General features: G+C 37.1%; 1 protein-coding gene across 1 annotated transcript in view; it reads right to left on the reverse strand.

Annotated features, from left to right (window-relative positions):
• LOC123775312 (bromodomain testis-specific protein) overlaps positions 1-24,510 on the reverse strand; it is a 277,850-nt gene that overhangs the window by 71,705 nt on the left and 181,635 nt on the right.

The following is a 24,510-nucleotide window of genomic DNA, read 5'->3' on the forward strand; positions in this document are numbered from 1 at the left end:
TGCAATGCTGCAGAAATATATTTTGCTAATGCAAGCCTCATGTGTCAAAAATGGATTTATGTCAATCATGGGTCTTTCTCCACCTCTGAGGCAGGAAGTTATCTACCTTTCAGCTCATAATGCTCCTCAAGTCTTCATGCTTCTGTTATCTTCCTAACCTTCAACCTTATTGTGGTTAAAATATAATAACAATTTATCAGGTCACCCGTTCTAACTCTTCTCAAGATTCTAATGAACTATTTTAAGAAACAATGTATTACTGTTCGTATTTTAGTGTATCTAAGAAATTCAAACTATTCAATTGTCTGGAATATTCCTCAAATTTTTTGAAAATTAATACTGTATACTGTTTATAAGTTTTTGAAAGAAACACAGTTGAATCTTGTCATATTAAAAGTATTTGATATTGTAATCTAAATATAAGACAAGGACATTATAAATTCTACTGTTTCATAATTTATAAGATATATGAGTAATTTAAAATTGCATAAGTAGTTATTCAATGTCATCTATTGATTGAGTCATGTAAGATCTGCTTGTTATTCCACTGTTTCTGTCTATGATGCTTTCTCTGTTCAAGTGCTATCTGTATATATCCTCACCATCTTTGTTTCTGAACACAAACTTCTTGTTTTTGTGATCTTTCTTTCGAAGTAAAAATCCATAAAGAAATTAAAAATACTGAATGCCGATTCTTTTGTGTTCAACATATCGTCAAAGCCTTACTGTGAAGTACTAAGTACATACTATATATATAAAAAGACATTAAAATAAAGGAAGTGAGTTATCTTTGAGATACGACATTGAGATACAACATGACTTCCCTAACAGATGAATAACACAAAATTCAAATTGCACATTCATATAAATGTACTGTATTTTTATATTCTTACTACACTCACTCACTCTCACTATGTGTTTGCAAGCAATTATCCAAGTGTAATTACGGGATAAGATCTATGCTCATGGAGTCTTGTCTACTCAATAGTCTTTTTTTATGTGACTTTTTAAATGGTTTTGGCATCCACCACCTTCTCCCTTAAATTGTTCCAACCACTCAAAACTTTGTTCACAAAAGAGAAATTTTGATATGTTTTTTCAGTATAGTGTACAGTGGAACTTAGACTTACGAATAACCCTACTTACAAATTTTTCGAGTTATGACCCCCAATTATGTCAGAAAATTTGACTCGACTTACAACTTTTGCCTCGACTAGCGACTTTGTTGATGCACGTATGGGTCAACTGGAGCACGTGTTCCTAGCTGGCACGGGTAACCCCGCTTCAGTTTACCAGACCGCCCGCTTAGTGACAATCGCACTTGAATTCTTTGTAAAGTATTTCATTGTTTTCAGCTTTTTTGCTTTCTAAATATGAAAGTAATTATTATATATCACGCTATGGGTTCCTCAACAATTAAGAAGTGGTGTGTAGTATGGAAAGAAATGCAAAGTTTTGTTGAAACGACTTGCCCATATCAAGCTGCAGTAGGCTGTTGGCTTAACCTTTTCAATGACACTGTGATGCATCACTACAGACAAATGTTAAAACGTAGGGAAAACAAGTCTCAATGGAAAGGTTCTTAGTGAGGAAAAACGAGCAGTGAGTCACAACCACGGTCGTAGTGATATGCAGGCAAAACGTAGGAGAGAGAGTACCCCAGGGAAGTCAACACTGTTTGATGATATAATGGAAAGGACTCCCTTCCAAACACTAAGCACCTCTCCTCCTCCCCCCCCCCCCTCCTCACAGTCATCCTATACGCCAACAAGAGTAATCAATAAAGGTAAGCTATAACTTGTACATATTATAGTATAAAATATGTATGTATTATGTATGAAATGTATTTTGAAGTTAATATTTTTGGGAGTGTGGCACGGATTAATTTAATTTACATTATTTCTTACAGGAAAATTTGTTTCGTTACGACCCATCTCTGGGAACTGATTAAATTCGTATATGTAGGAGCCACTGTATCTATTTCCTTAGCTAAACTCTATGGGCTCCTGTTCTTGGAGAAGCTATATAATATCACTTAATATTATATGGTAATAAAGAACTTTCTCTTACTTTCACCTGCTCCATAATGACTATTTTAACTTAAAAATCTTTTTTATTCACAAGGTATTCACCTCCTCCCCCCACCTTATTTTTTAATTCAAGACATGAGAAGTCAACCATTTTACCAGAGGGAAAAAGCACATGGCATCTGCGTTGGTAGTACTGGAAACTCGCATGCAATTAACTGTATTTACCATATATATAGCACAGTATATATAGCAAATAATTATATTTAATATTTACTAATTAAGATAAAAGTACTGTACAATCAAATTTAAAAATATATATGAATGGTTAGTATTACTGTAACAATGCCAGGACAGTATGCATTTTTTCCCCCACATATTATAATTAAATCTTGGCTTGCCATTGTCATCTTGAAATACTGAATTGGTAGGCAAATCAGTCTAAATTTTTAAGGTTGCCAGAACACTGACATCTAGATTTTTTTAAGTTGCAATGTACCATATAGGTGCCCCACACTTTCTATGGTCAAATATGAGATGGTTGGTTATTGGGAAGTGAAATACAATATTTTAGGCCCCAAATTAGCACAGTATTACATTACACATTTTATGAGTACTGTTAAGCAGTTTTGTCCAAAGTTTTGAAATATCCAAACAAAATGCACTTTATGCCAGTTGAGCAACCTAGGTGCTCAATTATGCTAGGTGCCTACCCACATGACACGTCTTGCATGTCTTGGGCAGGCGGTAGTGGGTACTTTTATATGGCGAACAAAGCACATTACATCTGCTTACAGCAGCACAGATAGGCTCTTCCAAATGCCATTTGAGGCTTTTGATTTCAAACTGATTTGTTGTTTGACAATTTTTTTGGATTAGTTTCAAGCATTGTGGCACTTACCAACTGTCCTGCAACTCCTGCTGTATCACACAGTGACAAAATGTAGAAACATAAGGTAAATGTTCATGCTGCACTGAAAATAGGAGTATTATGCAGACTGGAGAATGGCGAGTCTGTTGCATTCCATTGCTGCCATTACACGAGCAATGAGTTTAGCATTCGTATTATCAAGAATAATCTAAACAAAATTAAAACACATTAGCTTGGCCAAGTAATGCACTCTGAAAATTCAGAGAAAATCAAGGATAAGAAATCTGTGATTCAGAAAACGAGGAAATTACCCAACAATTTGAGTAGAGGTACAAAATCAGAAGAGGGTGCCAATTATTTTTAAATTGAATTCTGCTGAAGCTTTGAAGATATTTAAAATCTTACTACAAGAAGCAGTTTCAACATTAAAGAGAACCTTTCAAGGCCAGGACAAATTGTTTTATGATTTTACGAAGCTTCAACAGCTGCGTAATGTTAAGATTGATCACAGGAGAAGCTGCAAGAGCTGACACAGCAGCCATGGTCAAGTTTCATAAGTTGCTGAAGTCTATTGCTGAAGCTGACAGCTACATATCACAGCAAATGTTTAAAACTAATGAAATTGAGTTAAATTGCAGGCCCAAACTGAATTTTTTTTTTTTTTTAAACAAGTGAAAAATGCCCAAGTCCCTGCATTGTGCACCTTTTTATAATGACATTCCCATAGTATGCCAAAAATAAATTGTTCCCAAAACAGTATTTGTTCTTTTGGAATTGTTAATTAGCACCCAGGAAGAATGAAAACAAGTTAAAAAAGTCTCTCTCTCTCTCGTAGTTTAGCCGTAGTTGCCTGAAGAAGTTGCATTTTTTTTTTAAATTAGGAGTTGCTGCATGGGAATAACTTTGTTATCTATTTTCAATGTTTCTCACTTTATTTATTTAGTTTTTCGTTCTAATAACTTGTATCTATGTGTCAAAGATGGTGATCATTAGGTATAACTTTGAAAATATACATATATACAGGTATGACAATGCCAGACCACAGAGGAAGAATTGAAACAGGAATTTCCTTAAGTACTTTTGTATTTTAATAATACATCTTCAGAAGAAATGAAGATGTATTAGATGATTCATTCCTTCTGAAGATGTATTATGAAAATATGAAAATACTTAAGGAAATTCCTGTTTCAATTCTACCTCCGTGGTCTGACACTGTCACATTTTTCATCACGTGTTAATTTTCGTGATTTACACACATATACAGATATATGTGCATAAATATATTCACACCATGTCTTTATTCATACTAATACTGTCCTGTATATATATAACCATAAATCTTATAATTGGACATAGCACACATTTTGCCTGAAATAGATAATGGTAATCACTAACTTGCTGCTGTTAAAATTTCAGTGGCTCATAGTATGGCTGCCCTACACGTTCCTAAAGCCATGGCCTTAGGAACATTTCATAGGCCTTAGTAACCTAGAACCCATGAAAGGAAAGTGAGGGATTCGGGATGTTTTTTCAAGATGGGGGATGGTTACCAGAGGTCTGAGGAAGCAAATGTGTGCCCCCATAATACAGTATGTCGGCTGGTGCAGTGGAAGGGCTAGACTAGACTACAAGGCAGCAACATACAAGGTAACCATTCTCTTTTGTGGAAATGCTGAAAGGGATTTTAAATGTAAGCATTTGTTGATTTACTGCTTAGTCCTAGTGTAGTGAAAAGCAAATAAGAAAACCTGGATGATGAAAGGTTTACCAGTGATTGCTTTAGCAATTCTGCAATGATGTAAAAAAAGCTTTAGAAAAGAAGCAAAAGCTTTAGCAAAAAACCATTAGAAAATCTTTGCATTTAAAATTTCCTTCATTGTTGATAATGCTCCAGAACATGGGATGCACTTGCAGGACATCATTCACTTTAACATAAATAGTGTGTTGTATCACCAAACACCACCTTATGATTCCATCCCATGAATCAGAGCATCATATCTGCCTCCATATCCTCGCCGGGGAGGATTTACTGGGCGCAAATCTTTAACTGTATCCTCTGTTTAACTCAACAGTAAAATGGGTACTTGGCTGTAAAAACGATTCTTTGTGGCGGGGATCGTATTCCAGGGGCCTGCCTGAAACGCTACACGTACTATTGGCTGTACATGAATGTAACAACTCTTGTATATATCTCAAAAAAAAAAAAAAAATATCTGATAACACCAGGATGACATTTGCCCAGTGTGTAAATGCTAAAGATGGACCAAAAGTCATTAATTCCTAAATTCTTCAATAATTACAACATCAGGCAAGGTATGAAGAACATCAGCAAGATATAGGATAAAATAAAGATTAAGACCATAAATGCAGTTTGACAGAAAATATGGAAGGAATGAAAGCATGACCTCAGCTGTTTTAATGTCACAGCATATGAAATGGCTGAGATTGAGGCATGTTCAAAGGCTTGAAGAAAAGGTTTCAGCTATCTACAAGAGGAAGACATCACAGCAATCACCGAACCCCATTGGGAACATCTGTCTGTAGATGACTGGTAAAGCTGAGAATTGAAGCAGAACAAGAGGATGACAAAACAAATTCTGAAACAAAGATGATGATGCAGAAGCTCACGACTAAGTTCCTTGTAGAAATCAACTGGGTAATAAAAGTGGCAGAATAAATAGATACAAATAATGAGCACAGTTTGCAAATTGGGAGGATTATGGAGTGTTTTTTTACACAGCATAAAATCTACAAGGAAAAAGAGAAGGCTATCAAGAAAGTGAGCATTCAGAATTACTTTTAAACTTATTTCATTCTTCAGTTTACAGCAACTTTAGTTCTGTAGTTTTTCTGGGCGTTTCTTGGCCTTGAATGTTGGGGGTCCGGTCAACCTGGTGCTTCTGTCACTCCTGGATTAGGAGATTTTTCTACTATTGTTTTGTTTGTGTCCCTTGATGGGGCTGTGGTGCTTACTTTTGTTGGGATTGCCTGTGCTTGTGTTTTGGCTCTCCTAGGACTCAGGTGCCTAGGAATCAATACCCCACATTTCAACACAGTGGTGCGGCATCAGCTGATGCAACCTTTGTTTACCAGTAGTGTTCCTCCCTCGTCTTTAGTTTGGTGCAGCCAGGCAATTCCTGAGGCGTTAGAGAAACTTCTCTGAAGCATTCAATGTTGAGGATTTGCAGGATCATTGGGGTTTGCTCTGCTTAAGAATGGGGCATAGACAGTTGAGTTTCCCACCCCAGAGATGGTGAGGGGTCACCAGGACCTCCCTCTGTTTTCTGGCTGTTTGGGTTTATCATTATTATTCAAAAAGGCATCTTGTTTCATGTGCCTCTCCTTTTAGGCATCAGGAAATGTTATGACTCTGCCCCTGAGCACTTGTCTTTCCAGTTGTTGAGCATTCAGGCAGTGCCTGCTCTTATGGTGATGTCTTCTGCATTTTTGTGGTAAACTTACCAGAACCTTCTCCCTTCAGGCCTTTTTCATTGCACCTGGGTGTCTGCCTGATTTCTGTGCCTAACTTCACAGAGGGGGGCTAGCTGGCTGCCTTCTTCCCCACTGCTATGAGGAGCATCTGGTCCTGTCAGTGTTGGCTCTGGCACTTGACTTGGTTACTGGGGGTGTGGCAGCACTGATTTGTTGAACATGGATTCATGGTCCATGTTCATGTTCATACATGAACATGAACATGGACCCATCATTGGATTCACAGGGACTTCAGTTCTGTACTTTATTGGGTCCGAGTTTCTTCCTGTTCTCATGGACCATTAGCCTCATTCAGCAACCCTGGATCTTGTTTGTCTTATAGATGTTTATCTTGGGGATCTTTGGTCATTTAGCTGGTCCTTTGCTGCTGATTAGTTCTTTGCAGAGATGCCGGTCTGGGTCTCTCTTGGGACCTGCATCCTTGCCTGCCTCGACTGGTTGGCTGGGTTGAGTGCCCAGCCAGTTGTACTCACCTAGTTGTGCCTGTGGGGGTTGAGCTTTGGCTCTTTGATCCCTCCTCTCATCAGTCAATCTACTGGTGTACAGACTCCTGAGCTTCACAAGCTGTATCATATCTACATTTGAAATTGTTTATGGAGGTAGCCTCCAGCCAAATATCCCCAGATTGCTAACTGTAAGTTGTAACCAAGTGATTGTAACCTACCCACCACAGCCCACTGGATGGGGGATGGTGTACAAGACAAATATATCAATTATGACACTAGCTCTCCACATATGTCAGTTGCTTAATTTAGAAACTGTACATAGGGTCGGACTCAAGCCCATTGATGATGTGATGATGTGCATTGAATTTTTGTAACTGGCTCATCCAGACTGTAACTTACTTAGCTAAATGAATTGTGTGGGTTCAGTCAGTCCCTGAGTCCATTATGTGCCTCTGTAATCTCTTTCCACTACAGCCGACAAGATGGGTATGGAGTGCATAATACATTAACAAAACTAAAACTCCATCACATCACTTCCTGGTGGAAAGTGGAAGAAGCAGCAGTCAGTGTGTCTGTATGTGGTTCTTTCTCAGATGATAGAATGTGATTCCTTGTTGCCTGCCAAAAGTTTTGCTTGGTTTCACAGTGGGTTGTCTTGTTTGGACCTAATCTGGTCCCCCAGAAAGTTGTTCCTTCATTTTCGCTGCCATCTCTCTTTCTCTCTCTCTCGATTGGTGTCTTGCTTCCACCTTGTGAGGGGCACTCAAGTACTTCCTGGCCTAGAATTGTTCTGCAATGACTTGATTTTTTCCACATGGTTTTCTCACTGCTTTGATGTGCTTGTACACACCCAAGGGGCCTCGTAGCCTGGTGGATAGCGCGCAGGACTCGTAATTCTGCGGCGCGGGTTCGATTCCCGCACGAGGCAGAAACAAATGGGCCAAGTTTCTTTCACCCTATGCCCCTGTTACCTAGCAGTAAATAGGTACCTGGGAGTTAGTCAGCTGTCACGGGCTGCTTCCTGGGGGTGGAGGCCTGGTCGAGGACCGGGCCGCGGGGACACTAAAGCCCCGAAATCATCTCAAGATAACCTCAAGATAACCCAAATTTCTCCAGAGGCACTTGATTTTGCCTTCCAGAAAACGTTTTTCTCCATTGCTTGTCCTGTGGTTTTGTATCCACTGCCTTGTTCGGTTTTGTATTGGTTTCATGGCATTTTCCCCTTAAGTGCGTGCCCTGTTCCAGTTGCCTCAGCTCTCTGCTGGAGGATCGTGACTGGCACCATTTGCTCTTGCTGGTCCAGAGTGCATTTCAGCCAGTTGGTGCATTTCTCAGTTAACAGGGTTGTTGGGGATCTAGGATAATCTGCTGGGCTCTTGTCCTTTATTGGGACTATATGGTCTAGTTTCCATTCTGCCTGCTCTTGGAGGTTCTCTTCTTCATTGTAAGTTGCTCTGGCTTCTCTCAGCTTGGGTCTTCTGGTTCTCAGTCTTTTAGCCCTACAAGTTTGTGGAGTAATATCAACTGTCCTCAATTTGTGGTTGGTCCTTAGTTTTTGACAGTTTGAGCATTTGTTGATGTGTCCTTCTGTTGGGTTTGTTAGTTATGTCATCAAGCAGATGCCCAGTTCCCTTTACTATGGAAGCTGGGTTTTTTCTTATTAATTTTTTGAACTGTTCCCAGATAGTTGCATGTCCCATGACTTGTCTTCTCTGAGATTGGTTGTAATTTTTCTTACCTTCTAGGTTGGTATTTTCTCATTCTTCCTGCCTAGTTCATATTGTTCTTTTTGGTCTATGCATGGAATCCTTATTTGGGGGCTGGCCCCTGGTGTTGTTCCTGGTATTTTGAGCTCGGTGACCAAACCCACATATTCCTTCCATGTTTTGCATTTTTTAGGAGGTTCAGTCAATAGATGTTCCTCTGTGGCCAAGGGAGCCTTCGTGTGTGTTTTCACACCAGTGTATACTAACTTCTTTTGACACCTTTGCACTTTCTTTCCATCAGCAGTTTGGTAAAGACCCTTTTGTGAGCTTCCCCCCCACCCCCCATCTGACTTATTCTCCTTTGGAGCCACCTTGATCTAAGGTACATACTTCAGATTCAATGGTTTATGTTCTCATCCAGCAGCAGGATTTATGTTCATTTCAGTTCTGGTGGCTTGTTTCTGCGGTAATTAATTTTCTTTTATATTATCTCTTTTCAACATCACAAGGCTCAACTAATGTGTATGGGGTTCATTGCAATCCTTAAGAGTCATTCCAACCCTATTTAAATAGAACGTATCAACCAAATATTTTATTTCAGTAAACTTAATAGCTTTGAATGTTTATTAGCACAATTCAAACAAATACATACCATCATGGAGTCAATATAGCTCATATAAACAGGTACTAGTGGAAACTCACAATGGTAGTGGAAATACTAGTCTGGCTGCTTGATTCAATACAGACTGAAATATTTTAATTAGTAGTTTGGCAAACCAACAAGAAATTTAAAAAGACATTGATAGAGCAAATAACTGATAATGACCAAGATACTTTCCCTATTAAAACATTTCTAATGGCATAGGGAAAAAGGAATGTGAAAAAATTAAATTTTTAAAATTTGGGCGGTTTCCACATTATGACAATGAACACAAGCAAATCCAAAATATCAAAATTGACAAACTGCATCCCTCTTAACAATCAAATCTAAATTTTCTAGTAATCATTTACATATGAACGTGAAACAAAAAGAGCACTCATCCACATTCAAAATTTGAATATGGACCTGCACATTGTCAGTGTAAAAATTATAACTGACCCCTTAAGCATCCAGCAATATGGCTAAAAATCTAAGAAACAATTAACAAAATTGGACCACAATGAACAAATCCACAAGGGCTGTGACGAGGGTTCGAACCTACGTCCGAGAGCATCCCAGACGTTGCCTTAATCGTCTAATCAACTACGGCACCATCTGGGATGCTCTCGGACGTAGGTTCGAATCCTCGTTACGGCCTTTGTGGATTTGTTCATTTGATGCATCATGCTATTGTGATTTCTGTGTGTACTGGGCCAAAATGATTCTTGACCACCATAAGGCAAAGGAGTCTACTCAAGACCCTTGAACCACCACTTGATATGACCAGCCAGAAAGGTACAAATTTAACAATAGAGCAGAGAGACAAGGAAATCACAATGATGTGATATATCAATGAGAAAATCATTTAGAGCATTGAGGGGATCTGGGAGTTCTTCTACTCCCCTAGCCCGGCCTGACTTGTGAGAGCTTGGTCAAACAGGCTGTTGCAGAGAGCGGCCCACAAGTCCCCATATTCACCACAGCCCGGTTGGTCTGGCACTTCTTGAAGAAAACTATCTAGTTTTCTCTTGATGTCAACAGTTGTTTTCCTGCAACATTTCTTATACTTGCTGGGAGGATGTTGAACAACTGTGGCCCTCTGGTGTTTATACAGTGTTCTCTGATTGTGCCTATGGCACCCATGCTCTTCACTGGTTCTATTCTGCATTTTTTTCCATTTCGTTCACTCCAGTATGTTGTTGTTGTTATACTGTGTAGATTTGGGACCTGGCCCTCCAGTATTTTCCATGTGTATATTATTTGATATCTCTCGTCTCCTTTCTAGCTGGTTTTTTTTCGGCTCCTTTTAGAACCCATCTAGCTCCTTTTAGAACTTTTAGAATGCCTCTAACTCCTTTTAAAACCCTTGCTTTGGGTAATCCCCAATTGCACACCTTACCTCTGGATCATGACATGGTGTAAGCTACACAACCCAGGATTCCACTGAATCTACAGGACACACGGAGGCTCCCTCCTGAAGCCTGTCCAGGTTCTATTTCTTCATGTATTTGAAGCTGGAGTGTATGGTGGAATAACTATTACCTATACTAGAGTGCATGGGAGTTATATATAAAACCTGCACTGGCTTCAGTAGGGGCTTCCAGATGTTCTGTAGCTTCAGTGGAATCCCAGGTTGTATAGCTTACTATAAGTGGTGGTCCAGAGATAAGGAGTGCTGCTTGGGAGTACCCAGGTCGGGGGTTCGCAATCCCTCATTGCTCCTAATAATTTTCTCCTTAATAAAGCAGAGTCCCTAAGACCACACACAAAAAAATAAAAAAAAATTGCTAACATAATCAGCAGAGAATTCCAACATAATGAATAGTGGCATATTTCCAGCAATTATTGAGAACTAAATCATCATCATACTTTGTACAAAGCAGTATCAGATAAATGAATTTGTCTATATGCAAACTGAACACACACTGTAAAATGTCAACTTTGCTCCTAAAATGGTAATAATTGCTAAAATTAGCATATTCAATCATTTTAGAAAAAAACATTAGATTTAACACAGTTTAACATGTCCTTAAAATCATATGAAGGTTCTTACGAAGCAGCAAATCAGTGCCTTTTTTTATTGACCAAGGGAAAGATCCATCAAGAAGACAGCAGTCCATTAACACTTTTGAAAGGAGCAACACATTCATATGCATATACTACAGTACCTTTGAAACATCTACTGAATACAACTCACAATAGGTCTTGTTAGGGCTGGTTCAGAAACTTATTGATATCAACAACTGAATAGTGTTCCAAACTTAATAATGAGTTGAAGCCCAAAAAGGTATTTGTAAGTTCAGAACCATATTTCCCAAGTGCACAATACAGTAAATGGAGAATGAGTGCCTAGACAAACATAAATCAACATACAGCAAACCACTCATATTTTTGCTATTTTTTTTATATAAAAAAAACTGCATATTTACCTTGAATGATGAAGCTGGTCTGCTTGTAAGAATTCTGATGTTCTTCAAAACTGCATAAGCCAAACATAAACAGTGGGCTATTACAAGTCAAACAATGTCTTGTAATGTAAAGGTATCATCAGCACTGGTCAAGAATACACCTTAAGAGGATACCCAGTCTGCAGAACCAGTACCAGCCAGGGCTCTCTCTCTGTGTCAATGGTGCTGTACACTATATTAATTATGATGTACAAAGTTATACAGTTTACTTCTTTTTTTTTAATTTAGTTTATATTACAAATAGTAGCTATTTAGAACTCTGTATGTACAGATTTAAAAATGTATTCAAAAGTTAAAAAAGTTTTGAAATCAACTTTTCAGATCATGGTTTGGTAATCATAAGGGCTGATGACTATCAAGGACAGCATTAAACTACTGTACTATCCTGATAAGTAATATATTATTGAGGGGCCATACGACCTATTCAGCTTTTGTTCATTTTTATTTTTTTGTAGCACAAGAAAGCTTTCCTTTATAGTTAGATTTTAAGCTTTATTTGAAAGAAATCAGCAAATCCTTAAATACAGTACTTTTATTTTAAAAAATGACAGTGCTTAAAATATTGGCAATACTGGAAAATTGCCAACTATTCTTGTATTTTTGCTTTGCAAACTTACATCAATCAGACTTATTGAAAGGAAAATATATACAAAATTATTTACATCAAGAGAATTAATATTGTTGAGTGTTATGTCACTGCATTTTACGCAGAAAAATTCTAATCTTAAAATTATTATTCACTTTACTAAAATTTTATCTTCTTGGTCAAGTTCTTCAAATTTTGAATTAAATTTTTACTCGATGTACAGGCACTGTGACATATGTCAGGCAACGTGCATGCATCGAACAACCTGGTTGACCAGACCACCTGCTTGATAGGTTGGTAGGCCAGTAACCAGTAGGTCTGAATCAGAGAGCAGACTGTGGAGACGTTGATCCTCGGATTCATTGACAGGAACTGTATTACTGTACTATTATTATTTTACTTAAAATTTACTTGTCATCACATCTACCTTATAATGACATTTTGAAGCTTTTTATGATTTTGGATCCACCCCTTCTCGTTTAACATATTCCATCTGTCTACAATTCTGCCAGAAGAATTAACTTTTGTACTTTTTGCAATTTTTTTTAGTCACCTTTAATTTAATCTTTAAAATTTCATCTTTCATTTATGGCCACTTGTTCTCAGTTTCCAGTTTAAAAACTGTCTATATAATACAATTTTGTATGTAGTAGTCATATATCTTCTTTTCCTTGTTTACAAGCCTTAACAAGTTTAATGCCTCCAACCTCTCCTCATAGCTTTTGTTTTAGGAATGGAAGTCATAGCATAAGCTTTTCTTACAAATGCCCTTGATGTGATCCTTTGACAAGTTTATTATAAAGAGCCATCCTTGGCTCTGTCTTTGTTACATTTCTTCAGCAATGTTTCACCTAATTTGTCAGTTGAAGGTGGCTTGTTTCCTCTAATTACACATTCCCTTATGTGGCATTTATCCATAATGAATTTTATTCTCCATGTGTTACTCTATTTACTAATTTCATCTAGGTTATCTTGAAAGATATGAAAGTCATCTAGGTCTATTAAGCTTCACAGTAGCTTAGCATCATTCAAACGTGTTCATATAACTAACGGGAGCCGGTCGGCCGAGCGGACAGCACGCGGGACTTGTGATCCTGTGGTCCCGTGGTCGATCCCGGGCACCGGCTTGAAACAATGGGCAAAGTTTCTTTCACCCTATGCCCCTGTTACCTAGCAGTAAAATAGGTACCAGTCAGCTGTCACATGCTGCTTCCTGGGGGGTGGAGGCCTGGTCGAGGACCGGGCTGCGGGGACACTAAAAAAAGCCCAGAAATCATCTCAAGATAACCTCAAGATACCTATTTATTCCTTCATAAAGAATGTTTATATAAACAATGAACAATACTGGCACTAGTTCCAGGCCTGGCTGGACTCCATTCATGACTCCTGCAAATATGATTCATTGCCTCTGATTATTCCTCTCACCTTTCTCTGTTGAGAAATATTTCATCCATTCTAGAAGACTGCCAATCTCACTGCTGTGTGTTCCAACTTTCAGTGGTAAACCTCTTGTGTAGAAATGTGCTTAATGCCATTTTTAGGTCCAGATAGATGCATTTTGCCCATCTGTCTCTTGACTGAAAGAACTATGAGCCAACCATTAAAACTGAGTAAATTTGTGATGAATAACCTTTCAGTTCACAAACCACAGAGTATCTGCATCTACATTTTTTACTACCACTCTTGTTATTCATTGTCGTCTAGGTTCTCTCTTCTCCATGTGTTACTTGCTGGTGAGGCAGATATTTTTAATAAACAATTTTTGTTTGGTTACAAATCTCCAGTGCTATCCTCTTTACATCTCTTGGATTAGTGAGTATTACTCTAAACAAAAAAAGTACTTTTACTAAAACTGAAATGCCTCTACCTTTCCTGTCATTTTTATCACACCTCGTATGTTGTGTAGCCACATTAATTATCATCATCTTAGGAATTTTCTACTATAATTTTGTTTCCAATGTGATGATATATTTAAATTTCTACTGAACAAATCACCATCAAAAAACCTAAAAATTTTGGATTGGATGGAAATAATAAAAGTCCGGATTTTGGCAGGGCCATGAGAAAAAACAGGCCATTAGACAAAAAAAAATTCTGCAGATCATACTTCTTTTAAATTTTTACTATTGTGCTTTTTTTATTGTTTGGTAGAGGTACCAGAATGTTCTTAAAATGGGTATGAGATGATACAGTATCTCCAAAACAATTTTTTGGAGCTGGTTCCCAAGATATTTCTAGAGAAAATATTTGAGATCAAGAGTTTTGGGAGTGAAAAAGTTGATGGGTCTAGTTCACTTATACATGAGGTGGAGTTATGATCCTGCCCGTCACAGTAAGCCACCATTAGTTGCATCCTGGGAAATACCGAGTGATGAAGGTGAGATCTCATTATAGTTAGGTTCTCCTTTCCATCATATAGTTTGCCATGTTGACCAATCCACACACTAGAATATGATGGGACGACAATGTTTCGGTCCATCTTGGACCATTCTCAAGTTTGCCATGTATTGTCTGACATACCAAATAATTTCCACTTTTTATAAATCCGGCTGAACTATAAAATAGGATCCATTATGAAAAAAAAAATAATACTGTGCCTGAGCACAGCCCATCATTCAGAGTTAACACCAATGAACAGAATTAAAGAGCATTCAACATTGCTACTACAAAACTTGTGAAGGAACTCACGAGGGATAAAACTGTGCAATTCTTTCTAGTCTTCTCACCACCAATCTCACCCATCCTTGTTTTGGTACAATTTTCAAGACCAAACGATTACCCTCCAATGAAAAACATCATAGAGTAAAAGTTTATACATCAGTGGTGTTCTATTCACATCTGATATGCAGACTGAATCCTTTTAATTATGCTGTGGTCAAAATAATGGACTCGATTAATACTTGTTAATGGCTCAACTAGGTGTAGTATACTGTATATATTTTTATCCTTAGCTGTGTTCTAAATATACAGGTAACACCTGACTGATACTGGCACTAGTCATATATATGATGTCTACTTGCATGTTCTTCCCTGTACCATAAATTTAAATGTATGCATAATCTACACAATTTTTAATAGACCAGAAAAAGTAGCCAATATATATATATGAAATAAAATAATTTAAATTTCCTATTTAATTACAAATTTAACAATGAAAAACTGAGTAAATTTATTCTCTGCCATCATGCTTGAATTAAAAGCAAATAGAAACTCCTAGTGCATAATAAAATAAACGCAATTTCCCCCCCCCCCCCATTAACATTTTCGCACACCCCAACCCACCACAAGTCTGGCGTTTAATAGGAGTGCGCACCCACAATAACATATGTACTCTTTCCAGTGTTCAGACCTCAATTTTTGAGCTACGTCATTCATTTTGGTATAAAATTGTTTGTAATCTAAAGGCACGCATTTTAAAACTAGTACCATAATAATCGAACAGTAAATGGAATAATTTTAACAAATATTCCAATTTTGGACGCTCATCACCACAAGTATTTATAATCTTTCCAGAGTTTTGACCTCAACTGCCGTGCTATGTCGTTCATTGTGACATCAAAGTGTTCACAATCTAAAGGCACGCATTTTAAGACTAGTCCCATAATAATCGAACAATAAATGGAATTTTAACAAATATTTTAAATTTTGACGCAACATGCGTCACCAGCGGACATCCGTCAATTTATTTATTGACGCAGACTGCGTCGCCACCGGACTAAAGTGTTAATTTTGGAAAAAAACTTATAACTTTAATTATACATATTACATTTTCCTTCTTATTCACTGTTCAAATGAATTCCAAATACATGCTCTTCGAAAACAATGATAAAGCCCTTTGTAACATTCAAACTAGATATGGAGAATTGCCTGGAACTTTTAATAGATTATCAAGCTGATTACTTTAGGTATCTGCATTGAAGATGTGAGACTTTAACAATGTAGTACTTACTAGAGCATACATGTGCAGTTGTGTACAAAAATCAACATTTAGATGTCAAAAATGATATCCTTCTATGAAGATATCATTTTTTAGAAATCTTTCAAACTTTATAATAAAATGGGCTGAGATGTTACCAATAATACAGCCCATCCTCCTGTTTAGGTAGTACTTATAGTAATGATGAGGCCCATCATACATATATTGACATAAAAGTAGACAGTAGAAATCGGGACTACTGAATCTGGACAAACAAGGAAAAGTTTTAGTACTGATGGTTTCAAAGAAAATTAAACCTAACCTAATCTTTTTAGGCTTAATACACACTATATGAGGCTTAATATAGTACACACATGCTATACTAGGCCTAGGAAAATTTAAGTTTGGCTTTTTAGCTTTACTTTTTAGGACTACAAAGTGAATAGTAGCAAATTCTAATTATCCATTATATCTATGTATGTACAATGGTCAACACAGTTACAAAAAGAACTATTTAAAGAGAAGGATGGGTTGTATAATAAGATAACTATGGTCTATAACCAGAATATTCTTACTCTCTCCTGGAAGCAGAGGTCTATCCCCGAGGCTTTAGCACGACACAAATCATTCACACCATCTAGCTGTCTGACCCATCCCCCTCTTTGTCACTAACAAATGCCATTTTACCATACTTCCAATACAAGATACTGATCCTCTGCTTTAATCATACATCAACCTTCCCATTAAACAATTAATAAATCTCTGGCATCCTACTAACATGTACACACCACCTAAATGTACTGTGCTTCACCACTCCACATTTTATTTATTATTTTATATATATATACATACACACACAAACATAAGTGTGTGTATATATGTATATGTGTATGTGTAGTTACAGGATGAGAACTATGCTCATGGTGTCCTGTCTTCCTAGCACTCTTTGTCATATTACCCTTTGAAATTACTGACTGTTTTGCCTCCACCACCTTCTCGCCTAACTTGTTCCAACCGTCTACCACTCTGTTCGCGAAAGAGAATTTTCTTATATTTCTTCGGCAGCTTTGTTTTGTTAGTTTATATCTATGACCTCTTGTTCTTAAAGTTCCAGGTCTCGGGAATTCTTCCCTATCAATTTCATCAATTCCTGTTACTATTTGGTACGTAGTGACCATATCGCCTCTTTTTCTTCTATCTTCTAGTTTTGGCATATTTAATGCCTCTAATCTCTCCTTGTAGCTCTTGTCCTTCAGTTCTGGGAGCCACTTAGTAGCATGTCTTTGCACCCTTTCCAGTGTGTTGATGTGCTTCTTGAGAAATGGGCACTATACAACCGTTGCATATTCCAGCTTTGGTCTAACAAAAGTCGTGTACAATTTCTTTAGTATTTCGCCATCCATGTACAGTGACACCTCGACTTACGATTGCCCCGACTTACGATAATTTTGAGTTACGATATAAATTTGATCAGAAAATACGCCTCGACTTAGGATAGTGTCGTCGACTAACGATATTCGCTGATACGCGTTCAGGTCAACCAAGCACATGGTTCCTGGTCACGCAGGCAGACCTGTCTCAGTTTACCAGAGCCACCCGCTTAGTGACGATCACACTTGTAAGAAATTCCATTATTGTAATGATTTTTTGTTTTTTGAACATAAAAGTAATTATTATACATCACGCCATGGGTCCCAAGAAAGTCAGTGGTAAGGTTCAAGCTAAGAAAACACGTGAGGATGACCACAGAGGAAAACAAGAGATCATTCATAAACATGAAAATGGTATAAGGGTTGTTCATGTAGAGGATGTCCCTTCCTCATTTATTATGAGAATGTGTGCAGCAGCATGGGAAGAACTGCAAACTTTTGCTGAAACGACTCGCCCAAATCAAGCTGCATTAGGCATTGCCTTAACCTTTTAAATGACACTGCGATGCATCACTACAGACAAATATTGAACAAAATTTAAAAAAGAAAATGTTTAAAAGGTTCGTCCAGTGAATGTCAGGTAGGCTGCTACATTTTATATACTGTATAAAAAAATGAAATAATAAAAAATTGAAAAAATTTGAAAAAAAGAAAAAATGTCTAAAAGGTTCGTTCAGTGGATGTCAGGTTGGCTGCTCCATTTTCTATAAAAAATAAATAAAAATATAAAAAAAAAATTGAAAAAAGAAAACATGTCTAAAAGGTTCATTCAATGGATGTCAGGTAGGCTGCTCCATTTTCTATAAAAAAAAAAATAATTAAAAAAATAAGTGAAAAAAAAATTTGAAAAAAAAAACAAAAAAATGTCTAAAAGGTTCGTTCGGTGCATGTCAGGTAGGCTGCTCCATTTTCTATTAAAAAAAAAAAATTGAAAAAAGAAAACAAATCTACTTCCTGATGTTATAATGGAAGGGGACTCTCCTTCCAAACACTAACACCTCTCCACCTCCTCACAAGTCTTCCATATGCCAACAAATCATCAATAAAGACAAGCAATAACTTTTACATACTTTAATACTAAAGATTTGGGTGAATTAGGTATAAAATTTACTTTCAAGTTAATTTTTTGGGAAGTGTGGCATGGATTAATTCAATTCCCATTATTTCGCATGGGAAAATTTGCTTCAAATTGCGATATTTTGACTTATGATACGTCTCTGGGAACGTACTACCATCATAAGTGGAGGCCCCACTGTACTTAAAAGGAATTCTGAAGTTAGAAAGTGTACTTTTCTTACATGGCTGAAAGGTGTAAAATTAATGATTCTAACACAAATCTTCTTAGTATTTCTAATGTTTTTCTTCACTGTCAAGGGAAGTTGAAAAATTAACTCTCCAAAGTTCATTTTTACACTATTATTTTCTGATGCCTAAGGATGCGCTTCACAAGGCACTCCTTACATTTTCAAAGACAAACTTACCATGCATTTGCAAAGGCTTATATTCTCTTTGAGCGAGGAGGTACAGAACGTCATGTCTCTGTAAACTGAGGTGGGGGTCGCCTGTGCCACCAAGAACCACGCACTCGGTCGACCCATATGTGTATCAACGAAGTCACTAGTCGAAGCAACGGTCATAAGTCAAGTCGCATTTTCAAACGAAATTAGGGTTGTAACCCAAAAAATTCGTAAGGGCAGTCGTAAATTGAGGTGCCACTGTACTGTACTAGAAAATGATATTGGAACGCAAAATTGACAATGTCCCGTTTTCTGTTCGTGGGTTCTCTGGTAGGTTAGGATAAAGCATTTTAATGCAACAGTTTCTCGACGTTTGGAACACTCGCGAGAACATGCTGCCTTTTTAAGTAGTACAGTTCTAGCTATTACCTAGATTGTACCTGAATAAGATTCTAGTTGTTATATTCCCCAAGCCCGGCCTGGTGCCAGGCTTGGTTTGTGAGAGCTAGGATATGTGAGCAAATCCACAAGGGCCATAGGCGAGGATTCAAACCTGAGATCCACATATCCACTACAGTCTGGTTGGTCTGGCATTTCTTGCAGAAAAGTGGTCAAATTTTTCTTGAAGGCTTCCACTTTATTACCTTATATTTTCTTATACTTTCTGGGAAGATATTGAACAACCATGGACCTCTGATGTTCATACAGTGTTCTCTGATTGATGCATATGGCACCTTTGCTCTTCCCTGGCTCTATTCTGCATTTCCTTCCTCTTAAGTATGTTGTTATTTTACTGTGTAAATTTGAGAGCTAGCCTTCCAGTATTTTCCATGTATATATTTATATTATTTGATACCTCTCCTATCTCTTTTCTAGAGAGTACATTTTGAGAGTCCAAACACACACACACACACATTAATTAATTTATACACGTGTGTGTGTGTGTGTGTAATTATCTAAGTGTAGTTACAGGACGAGAGCTACGCTCGTGGTGTTCCGTCTTCCCAATACTCTGTCAAATAATGCTTTAAAACTACTGATGGTTTTGGCCTCCACCATTCTGTGTGTAAGAATCACTATGGATCTCTCCAAGAGTTTCTTCTGGCTTCATCCTGGCCAGGTGTAGTTCATTATCTTTCAGGTCCCAATATGTCTGCTGATGGTACTTGCCAACTGCCTGCATGGCTACGCTGATCGGCCGGAGCCGCATAGCAAAGTAAGGAAACTTTGAGGTGCCTTCACTGTCTACCAGCATCCTGGCAAAAAACAAAAAAACCAAAAAAAAAAACACCACCACCACCATATACAACAGTCATGCCTAACGTTTAAAGGCGCATACAACTTTCTTGACTTTACTAGAGACTTTTCACCAAAAATGTTGGCAGTAAAATTCTAATCATTATTAGACTTTCACTTCCTTCTTCCATTATCTTATCACCGGTTCTTTCTTACTCTTTGAGTCTGCATCAGTGGTCACACTTTTCCTATGATATTAAAGTACTCTTCTCAGTATAATCTTAATGACTTGGCATTTCCCTTCTGACAGTTCCCTTCCCCTTCCTACTACTGCCCTTTACTCCTAAACTCCTCCTGCCCTCTATCTTGCATAGAGGAACCACAATGGAATCAACCAGAAAGTATCTCAACCCCAAACATCAACAATAATGTATTTTATTGGCAATTGTGAACCTGTTTTTTCCCTTCTATTCAAATTTTAATGTTAGCCAAGTCAATCAACATTGTTCTTGCAGAGATCTACAATAAAATTGAAAGAGAATTTGCCAAACCACTTCTACATGATGGTGAAAGAATGCCCAAGGATTACTTAATATGAGGTCAATCCCTAAATACAGTAGTCCATAAACATAAGGAGCAGTACTGAACAGTATACTGTATTGCCATATATAAAGTTGTCTGTATAATGTAATAGGTGATATTAAATAAAATAAATACATATAGGTCTGGAGAATGAACAACTTACACTTTTCACAAGTACATAAATATACCCAAGCACCATTACAAAATATATATTCTGTATATATTATTCAAAAAAGTAAACACGCTTGTAATCTGAGGTTTTAAGGCATTTCATCCCTTGAAGTGAACCAGGGTTAAATGGGTTGGTGAATTACCACTAAAATGTTTTCAATTACCTTACTCATCTTACCTTTGTTGTGCAATTTTCTGTCATGTTTTTTCTTATTTACATATAAATGTTTGCAAAAATGTTTTTGATAATTTTAAGTCTGTTCAGCTGTTGAAGCCTTATTGTTATATGTACTTGTGCATAAATATTTACTAGACTGACAAAATGAAGGATTCATTACAGGTGTTCAAAGAACAGTGTATCAATAATGAGCTGATGGAGTAGTAAAGGGAAATATTTATGTTAATTTTACATTTGCTCAGCCATTTACAACTATTATATGTAGATATAAATTTTTACAAATGATTGCTCATTATATAATAAAAATGATAAAAGTTTAAGGCATAATTTACGTTATTTTCATAGTATTAAATATGTTTTGCCTCCAGAGTGCCTATCTAATAGAGCTAGTCTTAAATGTTTATAAATGTTTTGTATTATAAATATTAGTAATTTTTTTTAAACATTTTATGTTTATACAGCTGTTTGTTTCGGTATTTAATTTTTTTGTATACACTTATGTTCCCAATTGAGTGCTTAATTTAATGGTAAACCAAAAATAATTGTGTAAAAAAAAAAAAAAAAAAAATACCATATTTGCCAGCGTATAAGACACACTATTTTATTTTTAAATGTATCAAAAGATTGCCCTGCGTCTAATGCGGCCGTACTACGGATGTGAGACCGAGCGCCATAGGGTAGGGAGCTGGACGAGCATACTGGGTATGTCCGCTAGGAACAAAAAATTGTTGCTAATGATAAAATATTGAAAACAAGCCAAATTATTACAGTAAATTGTGTTACTAATAATAAAATATTTAAAACAAGCCGACTTATCACAGTCTGTTATCACAAACTTACAAAAAATTGCTTACGATAAGCATCGGCAGTTACGAAGGAAGCTCACACCATCTCACTTCCTGACCCAGCATACATAATCCACACCTGATATATGTCATACATTATTTAACAACCGAGTTACCTTTAAGAGACATTTATATATTATCTAAGTGAAAAATGCTCTTATAAATTTGAAAGTAATGTTAAACTTTCATCCGCTTGTCAGCCATTTGCACTGAGTGAATGACAACAAAACTAGAGCGCTGTGATGGTGCGCCACAGCCGGGTGCACCGCCCTGGTGACCTGATGCAGCAACACATCACATCCAGAAATACAAGTTTCAAATCCTGAATAGCAATTCTCCTGCCTAAAATATAAACAACTATACAGCTAATCTTAGAGGAGGTAGGAGTTGGGGTACAAAATCCACTTTAAAATATCTTTCAATAAATGTATAAACATACTAAATTTTGTTTTTTTGTTTTTCAACAAAATATCCTTGTAAAATAGGGGTTTATTTTATGTGAGGGTGCATCTTTTACACCGGCAAATACAGTAACTGGATTTTCATAACGAATAGTAAAGTACGTAACATCTTTATTCTTTTGCTCTGTCATAATTGAGACATACAATATGAACACCAAGATGCACAAACAAAATATTACTGGATTCCCAAAGAAATCAACACAAATGCATGATAAGGTAAGGGCCAATGGTGTTGAAATGTATGATTTCTATAGGGTACTAGGAAATGAAGCCTGCCTACCATGTGACCTGAGCGGTTCCTCCCACTTGTAAGGCAGGTAACGAACAGGCTGCATAACATTATGATGCAAAATTCATATTAAGATAAAATTTATATTAATGCATCATGTTGTCATCAGAAAGAGAGTTTAAATTTTCTTTATGACACACATTACACCATTGAATATATATTAAGCATATATTCAAATATTTAATTTCTAAAACTTTCAGTTTATTCCATTATAAGGTACCCTACATTTTCTGAAGTCCTTCATAGCTGGTTCAAATCTTGAGCAGGAGAAATCGACGAAATGCCAGTTTAATTGGTCCTCTTGAGATTTTAATAAAAATATCCTTGAAAGTGGAACTAGTATCATACATAAAGAATAAAATTAGATATGATTTAAGCAGAGTTTTCCCAGATGTTTCAAAACACTACTTATGTTTCATACCAGTCTCCATGTAGAGTTCAAAAGGAATGTGGCATTTGAACTTACCATTTGATGAGTCTGCTTGATGTGTATGCTTTATAGACACCCTACTCTAACATATGCAGCAATAAGGGAAAAGAAATAAAGTAGGACTATCCACAAGCCCCATTTTGTGTGTATGTGTTATATGAGGATCACCAGAGTGCAATCTGTGTCCAGGGGACAACACGGGACAAGGAAATAATGAATTAGAAGGATGACTTGTTTATTTTTTATAATACAACATTTGTATCTGCTAATAAAGACACAAACACATGTTAAGTTGACAGTGATGCACCAGGAGGAGTAAATACCACTTTCTTAGTTCATATGTACATTGGTAGTCTGGCCACGGGCTCACAATAACGCTTGGCAATGTTCAACTGATAGCTTATTGCTCACTTGAAATGAAGCAAAACGCACCTAAATACAGAAGATATACTAGACCATAATAGATGTGACAGAAGCAAATTTCTGCTTTTACATCTATGGAGAATCATTACAATCCTTATATTATCTCACAGCATCACCTAAGGTTACAAAATTTAAATTTATTTTTTTGTGGGATAAAAAATATTGTGAAAGTACAAATTCTTTAAATAATGAACTTAAGCCTATTTTCAGATGGAGCTTTACAGTTATACAGTACTGGAATTATGATGCACCATGTTTTCAATACTGGTGTTGAAGCAGGTACAGCACTCTGCTAACATCCTCACTTAGTTTTGCACTCATACAAACAATCACTCTTTGAGAGGTTACTGCACTAAGGTGGAAGGATGGTTTAGCTGATGTTACAAGTCTTTTATTAGATCCTCCCGCTCTCAGGTACTGGTAAGCTAGACCCCTTCCACCGCAGAACAAGGTATCAGCATGTTTGCCACTGCGACACAAGACTTAAACACTGAGGACTGACATATTCAGTGGAAGGGTTGAGTGTGCTCTGCAGTGGGTTTGTGATGATACCTTGTGGCCTATGGATCCAGACCACATGAAGCCAGTGAGTGCAAACAATGTGTTGGAGGCCAGCAAGCCGGCAGCATCATGTGCTCACTTGGTCCAAGGCAGTGACAGCAGAACAATAACAAACTTTTTGGCCCCCACAGAACTAATGAATAACAACATACTGAACTGAATATAAGAGGCAACACAAGAAACCTCTACCCCTTAAATTCCATTTCAACAAAGCCCAACCCTTTTATTCGCCCTTCTCTGGCACTCAGGTGCAAGTGAAACAGTAAGCAATAAGCCACCATTCACATTGTCTGCC

Source organism: Procambarus clarkii, chromosome 70, assembly GCF_040958095.1.
Source record: "Procambarus clarkii isolate CNS0578487 chromosome 70, FALCON_Pclarkii_2.0, whole genome shotgun sequence".
Taxonomy (NCBI): domain Eukaryota; kingdom Metazoa; phylum Arthropoda; class Malacostraca; order Decapoda; family Cambaridae; genus Procambarus; species Procambarus clarkii.